We start from the raw sequence: 7,535 nt of genomic DNA, 5'->3' as shown, positions 1-7,535 counted from the left end.
ATATATATATATATGAGTCTGGCTACTATGCTATTAATAGCACGAAGCACTTGGTGCTACCAAGTTTTCCGCCATTAAATTTACCATTTTGATCATTTTCATCCGTTAGATCATACTATTGAACCAACTACCCACTCAACCCTAGGGGATCCATATCATCCTAACCGCACATCTCTTAATCCAATGGCCAAAAACTTGGTAGCATCAATGACTTGGTGCTATTAATAGTATATTAGCCTATATATATATATATATATATATATATATATGTGTGTGTGTGTGTGTGTGTGTGTGTGTGTCTGTGTGTGTGTGTGTGTATTTTGCATTTGAAAGGTATAAGAATAAAAAAAGAGAGCACCTTGCGGATAATCCGCAAACCCGCCCATGGGTGGGTATGAGTGGGTATGAGTAAGGACATTGTCTGTTGAAAAATTTATGGATAATTTTTATTCATGCCCAAATGACTTGCGGGTATGATGACCCGCCCGCAAATCGTTCAACTCGCACGTTTGTTAGATCTAATTTGAATCGAATCATAAACTGGTTTAACCTAAATTGAACCATCGGACCGTATTATAGGCCAGTTCAACTTAAACCAAATTACAAAGGATCTAATGTGAACCAAATTATAAATCCAAATTACAAAGGATCTAATGTGAACCAAATTATAAATCGGTTCAATCTAAACTGAACCACTAAGGTTCTAATTGAATTGGACCGGATCATATGCCAGTTCAACTTAAACCAAACCATAAAGGATCCAATTTGAACCACATCATAAATGTTTCAACCTAAATTGAATCACTGAAGTTTCTAGCCAAACTGGACCGAATTATAGGCCGGTTCAACTTAGACCAACCTATAAAAGAGCCGAATCATAACAGTTTGACCCGAATCAAACCCAAACGAATCTCGAACCAAAACATAAGAGTTGGATCCAGACCAACTGAGCCAACTTTCATAATTAAATGTTGTCACTGTGAATAATAAGGGCTCGACGCAAATTAAATTCAAACTGTCTCGAACTAAGTCATAAGGTACGATCTAAATAAGTTTCAAGGAGTTTTGAACTAACACTACAACAATATTGAGCTATGGAGACAAAATATATAGCGATAAAGTATATTTTTGTCACTAAAGCAATTAAATAGCGACTAAATTTAATGTTCATCACAAAAAAAAAGGAGAGATTTTGTAAAATGTCATTAGCGGCAATTTACCTTTATTGCTAAAACATAGTCGCTATTAGTTTAATGGGTCACTTTTTTCTTCCCTAAATTAATTTTAGCGACAAACGATAATTAATAGCGACGAAACCTAACGTCACTATAAGATTAAATAATTAGCGACCAAGTATGTGGTTGCTGAAACTCAATTTTTAGCAACACATTAATATTCCGTCGCTAAAATATTAAAATTTTATTTTAATTTTTGTTGCTATATATTTATGAAATAAAATTTAAATTATTTTATTTGGTTAAATTAAACATTTTGGTTAAATTAAATATTTNAGGACTACAAGAAGCCAAACAAGAAAAGAATTTGGGGGAGCGGACTGAAAGTAGTCAAGTACATGGTAAAGTGGGACGTTCTGGCCCAATGTAATTGAGGGACGAGGTGAGAAACATTGCAATCCTTATCCTGCTGCATAGATGGGCATGAAATTATGGGCATAAAATTATGTTGGAACTGTTCATCCTTTTTGTTGGCCTAGTCTTTCTACCTATTGCCTGTTCAGTAGTTTCATTATGATAGAGATTTGTCATTGTCATTATTGTAACATTTTCTAAGCCACTTTCTAAATCTTTAATATTTTTTTACCTATTGCTGTTCGTATGTCAGTTAGCAGCCTTAGAAACTGGTGATAAAGAAGGTAGTTCATTCAACATTGGAGGCATTGTTTGTTGATTGCATTTCAGTTGTTTATGGATAACAGAGGTGGCCAAAATGAATTTTTTGACCGATTGTTGTACGGTCTCAGGCAGATGATGATGGTTCATGTGACAAAACTTGAGAGTTCTTCATGCTAGGTGAATTGACTGAAGAGTATTGTTGGTTTCGGTTATGGGGGTTTATTGTTTATTAATTATCACCGGAGGAAATTCTAGTTCTAAGGATGTTCTAAAGTTTTCAGGACAGTTGTTTGAACTGTATTACAGGGACTAATATGGAGTTTCTATTCTCATGTGATATTCTTTTGCAGCTTTGGTTTTTTGTGCGACAACATATAACATTATGTGGACTTCTGATGGCCTTCTTAATAACTAATCTGTTTCACTTTACAATTAGAGACCAGAAACCTTGAGCACTTGCTTTGTGTTGATTTGATATCTGCTTCAAAATGTCATCAGACTATGGACAGTTCACAACAGGAAAACCCTTCAGTTGGTGTCTTTTGAGTTTATGATGAATTTGTGTTTGACTACTGTTATTATCTGCTTTTATTTTGTTGTAATTATTGTATTGTCTCAGTAATAGCTATCTACTTTACATACTCTTTTGTCAGATCTGAAACTATCTTCGTATGTTTGCAACTGCTCACTACTGCCATAATCAACTTTCTCATCTCATCTCAGTTTTGGCTATCTTTTCATAAATTGAAGCTTTGTCTGCATCTCCGGAGCTCATCTTATCTTTTCACTCTTTGTATAGTATTAACGCCGCGTGGTTGCCATTGCGAATTAGCATGGAATTGTTGAAAGAGAACTTTCTATCATGTTCGCATCTTAGATATCCGCTGCATGTGCTTTTCCTTGTTCGTATATTATTATTATGCTCATGAAAATGGGACTTTCATAGGATGTGTAATGATGTATTTCTTTTCCGCTGTATTATTAACCAAATTTCCAAATATTTCTGATCCCTAGTTTTTTTAAAAAAATCTGAGAGGTAAATATCTTTGTTTTGCGCACTACGATTTTCATGTTTATCAATACAGTGATTGTTAATGTGGTAATGCCTTTGACATAGGTTTTGTGTTTTGACTTTTGATCTGTTCTTCTCACTGTTGTTTCAATCATGGTATAGTGATGTGAGTTATATAGAGGTAAAGATGTATGAAAGTGTGTAACCCATTTTGAGAGGACAAAATTTTAATTCTATATAATATTTATAGAACTAGGCTAGTTCTCTCTCTCTCTCTCTCTCTCTCTCTCTCTCTCTCTCTATATAGAGTTTTGCTATAATACTATCGGTAGTAAACGGCTCGGTTTACTATTGATTTATTTTCAATGATAGAGCTTCCAAATTGATGATCGGCACCGTTAAATATGATCTAAACTATTTAAACTATCTGAAAATCAAATTTTACACATTTTCGATATTGTTCTCTTGTCCATCAAGTGAACAGAAAAATGAATGGCTGGAAATGAATATCCTTTAAGTTATGATACAATTTTTATATTTGAGATCTAGAGTCTAGATCTTATTTTAAATAGTTTAAAAAATTTTTTAACAAAAATTTAGTTGATTTGAACTCTTCTATACCGTTAAACGAGTAAACGCACCATATCGGAAATTAAAATTATAAATTTTGTGACCCTTTGATCGTTCAGTTAGTGATGCCAAAAAATCATGAAATTTGATTTCTAGATAATTTAAAATGGTTTAGATCATGTTACGGTGTCATTGTTGATTTTGGAAGCTCTATCATCAAAAACAAATCGTAGTAAACCGAGCAGTTTACTATCGATATAGTCCAGTCAAACTCTATATATTATATATATATATATATATATATATATATATATATATATATATATATATATAGGCGGCTTAAATGCTACTATCCTATTAATAGGATAGGAGCATTTGTCCTATCAAGTTGTTTTTGATGATCGAGATTTCGAATCGATGATCGGAGCCGTTGAAGTTGATATAGAGTATTTGAAATATCTAGAAACTAAATTTCATAAATTTTGATAATGGTTTACATGGTGATCAAAGTGTCGTAAAATCGATAATTTTTGACGGCCTATATGAGCCGTTTGCTTGTTTAACGGTGTAGAGCAATCCAAATTACTTGAATTTTTGATAGAAAATTCTTTATACTATTTAGATAATGTTTGATAACTCTGATTACAAACTGAGAAAGTCTAACCTCTATTTTTATATTTTAAGAAGGTTATTCATTTATGACCGTTCATTTTTCAATTCTTAAGATGAACTTGATAATGATTTTTAAATAATACAAAATTTGGTTTCTAAACATTTCTAATTGTGTAGATCAACTTCAACGGTGCCGATTATCAATTTGAAATTCCGATCATTCAAGTCGACTTGATAGAATAATGGTCCCAATCCTATTAATAGGATAGTAGCCGGACTATATATATATATATATATATATATATATATATATATATATATATATATGTATGTATGTATTTTGCATTTGAAAGGTATAAGAATAAAAAAAAAGAGCACCTTGCGGATAATCCGCAAACCCGCCCATGGGTGGGTATGAGTGGGTATGAGTAAGGACATCGTCTGTTGAAAAATTTATGGATAATTTTTATTCATGCCCAAATGACTTGCGGGTATGATGACCCGCCCGCGAATCGTCCAACTCGCACGTTTGTTAGATCTAATTTGAATCGAATCATAAATTGGTTTAACCTAAATTGAACCATCGGACCGAATTATAGGCCAGTTCAACTTAAACCAAATTACAAAGGATCTAATTTGAACCAAATTATAAATCGGTTCAATCTAAACTGAACCACTAAGGTTCTAATTGAATTGGACCGGATCATATGCCAATTCAACTTAAACCAAACCATAAAGGATCCAATTGAACCACATCATAAATGTTTCAACCTAAATTGAATCACTGAAGTTTCTAGCCAAACTGGACCGGATTATAGGCCGGTTCAACTTAGACCAACCTATAAAAGAGCCGAATCATAACAGTTTGACCCGAATCAAACCCAAACGAATCTCCAACCAAAACATAAGAGTTGGATCCGGACCAACTGAGCCAACTTCGACGCAAATTAAATTCAAACGGTCTCGAACTAAGTCATAAGGTACGATCTAAAAAAGTCTCAAGGAGTTTTGAACTAACACTACAATAATATTGAGCTATGGAGACAAAATATATAGCGACAAAGTATATTTTTATCGCTAAAGCAATTAAATAGCGACTAAATTTAATGTTCATCGCAAAAAAAAAGAGGAGAGATTTTGTAAAATGTTATTAGTGACAATTTACCTTTATTGTTAAAACATAGTCGCTATTAGTTTAATAGGTTACTTTTTTTTCTCTAAATTAATTTTAGCGACAAACGATAATTAATAGCGACGAAACCTAACGTCACTATAAGGTTGAATAATTAGCGACCAAGTATGTAGTTGCTGAAACTCAATTTTTAACAACACATTAATATTCCGTCGCTTAGATATTAAAATTTTATTTTAATTTTTGTTGCTATATATTTATGAAATAAAATTTAAATTATTTTATTTGGTTAAATTAAACATTTTGGTTAAATTAAATATTTTACTTCATTTAACTATAATATTTTTTATTAGTACTTAATTCTTATAATTTTATTAATTAATTAAAATTTATGCAATATTGATGATTTGATATAATTTTGATCTTATATGGTTATTTCAAAANCTATAATTATCTTCCATGTGATGTCTAGGAGAGGGTGGGCTTTCCACTATTCGCTCACCACGGAAAGTCCATTGTCGATAACCACGAAAAATTCCATTGCATACTAAATGCTCGTTAACATCTTCCCAACTCAGTTTACTTCTATTGACACATTTCACACAAGGACACCAAATTTTGCTATCAGAAATTGGGTTCCTAATGCAAAATCATTCAAATTTTAATAAATTTAATGATTTTATTTCATGTTTGTCTTTAATTGGTTTAATTTTATTTAACAAAAAATATAAATATTAAAGATTATGAATTAATAATTTTATTAAAAAAATAAAAATATTAATTAATGTTATTAATTAATGGTGGAATTATTAATTAATTATGAATTAATAATTTTTTTAGACTAAATTATATAATTCTATATGGTAAAATAAAAAATTTTGTAACTTAAAATTTAGAAAAGAACTATAGTAAAATATAGTACAAGTTGAGGGGCCTAAACAAAATTTTTTCAAACTTTTCCATCCCACCTCAATATCCCTCTACTCCACGTGCCGTACGGCACTTTCCACCTCCACTTTGCTTCGGAAGGTTAAATCTAAGGTTTTTTTTTTCACTTTTTATTTTTTATTTTTTACTTATCTTCTCTCCAAGTAAAAAAAAAAAAAAAAATTTCTCAGTTGCTCTTTTCATTCTTCCATCCGCAGGACAAAAAAGAGGATTTTCTCCATTGCCTTTTAGTAAGAAGGAGCCCAACAATTAGGACCCCACCAAAAAAAAAGTAGATTGATTTAGATTCTCTTTATAAAAGTATTTATTTCATTCTTTACCTTAAAATCACCGAATCCCGCTCTAATTAGATGTTAAACAATTGATTTCCACTTAATCATATTAGTCTAATCAATATTTTAATTTAATTTTTACATAATTGCAAATTCAATTGATGATTTTACTTCGGGCAAGGGGTTCTTGACCCTTCTCGCCGCCGAGGGGTTGGCGCTTCTGTGGGTTCTCGATCGGCTGCGGCGGAGCAAGGCGGGGTCCACGGCAGCGGAACCGCACGAGGGCCGTGATCTTACTTTGATGATTTTAAACAATTGATTTCCACTTAATCATATTAGTCTAATCAATACTTTAATTTAATTTTTACATAATTGCATATTCAATTGATGATTTTATTTTGGGCAAGAGGTTCCTGACCCTCCTCGCCGCCGAGGGGTTGGCGCTTCTGTGGGTTCTCGATCGGCTGCGGCGGAGCAAGGCGGGGTCCACGGCAGCGGAACCGTACGAGGGCCGTGATCTTACTTTGATGATTTTAAACAATTGATTTCCACTTAATCATATTAGTCTAATCAATATTTTAATTTAATTTTTACATAATTGCAAATTCAATTGATGATTTTACTTTGGGCAAGGGATTCCTGACCCTCCTCGCCGCCGAAGGGTTGGCGCTTCTGTGGGTTCTCGATCGGCTGCGGCGAAGCAAGGCGGGGTCCACGGCGGCGGAACCGCACGAGGGTCGTGATTTGGAGGGCGAGCACCGATGACGTACACCCGGTTAACAATCAGGTTAGGGTTTTACTTTGGGCATTCGTAAGAAGGCATAATGGTTCGATCCAAAACAAATTAAAAAGGGACAAACCAAACGAAAGCTAAAGCAGCTGAGTCCAAATCAAGCAAAAAAGGTTCAAATCAATTCAACTTGAACCCAACATAAACAAAGGTTTAGACCAAACTTTGAGGATGATCGAAATCAAGCAAACTAGCTGTGTCTGAACTAAAGCAAATTGAGGGTTCAAAGTCAACTGAGCTGTATTCAACTTAATCGATTAAGTCAACTTAATCATCTTGCAACCCTCAGCCCCGCTTCTTATCTTAGGGCCCGTTTGTTTTGGTGTAAGTGGAGTGATGGAATTTA

The 7,535-nt window shown here is 33.2% G+C and overlaps 1 protein-coding gene across 1 annotated transcript in view; it reads left to right on the top strand.

Annotated features, from left to right (window-relative positions):
• The window catches only part of LOC109710842 (vegetative cell wall protein gp1-like), a 14,205-nt gene extending 12,020 nt beyond the window's left edge, over positions 1-2,185 (top strand). The window contains exon 4 of the transcript XR_002216460.1: positions 1,982-2,185. The gene's annotated coding sequence lies outside the window, so the exon portion shown is untranslated. The remainder of the gene's footprint in view (positions 1-1,981) is intronic.

This window comes from Ananas comosus, linkage group 5, assembly GCF_001540865.1.
Source record: "Ananas comosus cultivar F153 linkage group 5, ASM154086v1, whole genome shotgun sequence".
NCBI classification, from domain to species: Eukaryota; Viridiplantae; Streptophyta; class Magnoliopsida; order Poales; family Bromeliaceae; genus Ananas; species Ananas comosus.
Note: the sequence above shows the minus strand (reverse complement) of the source record. Positions and strands in the feature narration are given on the sequence as shown.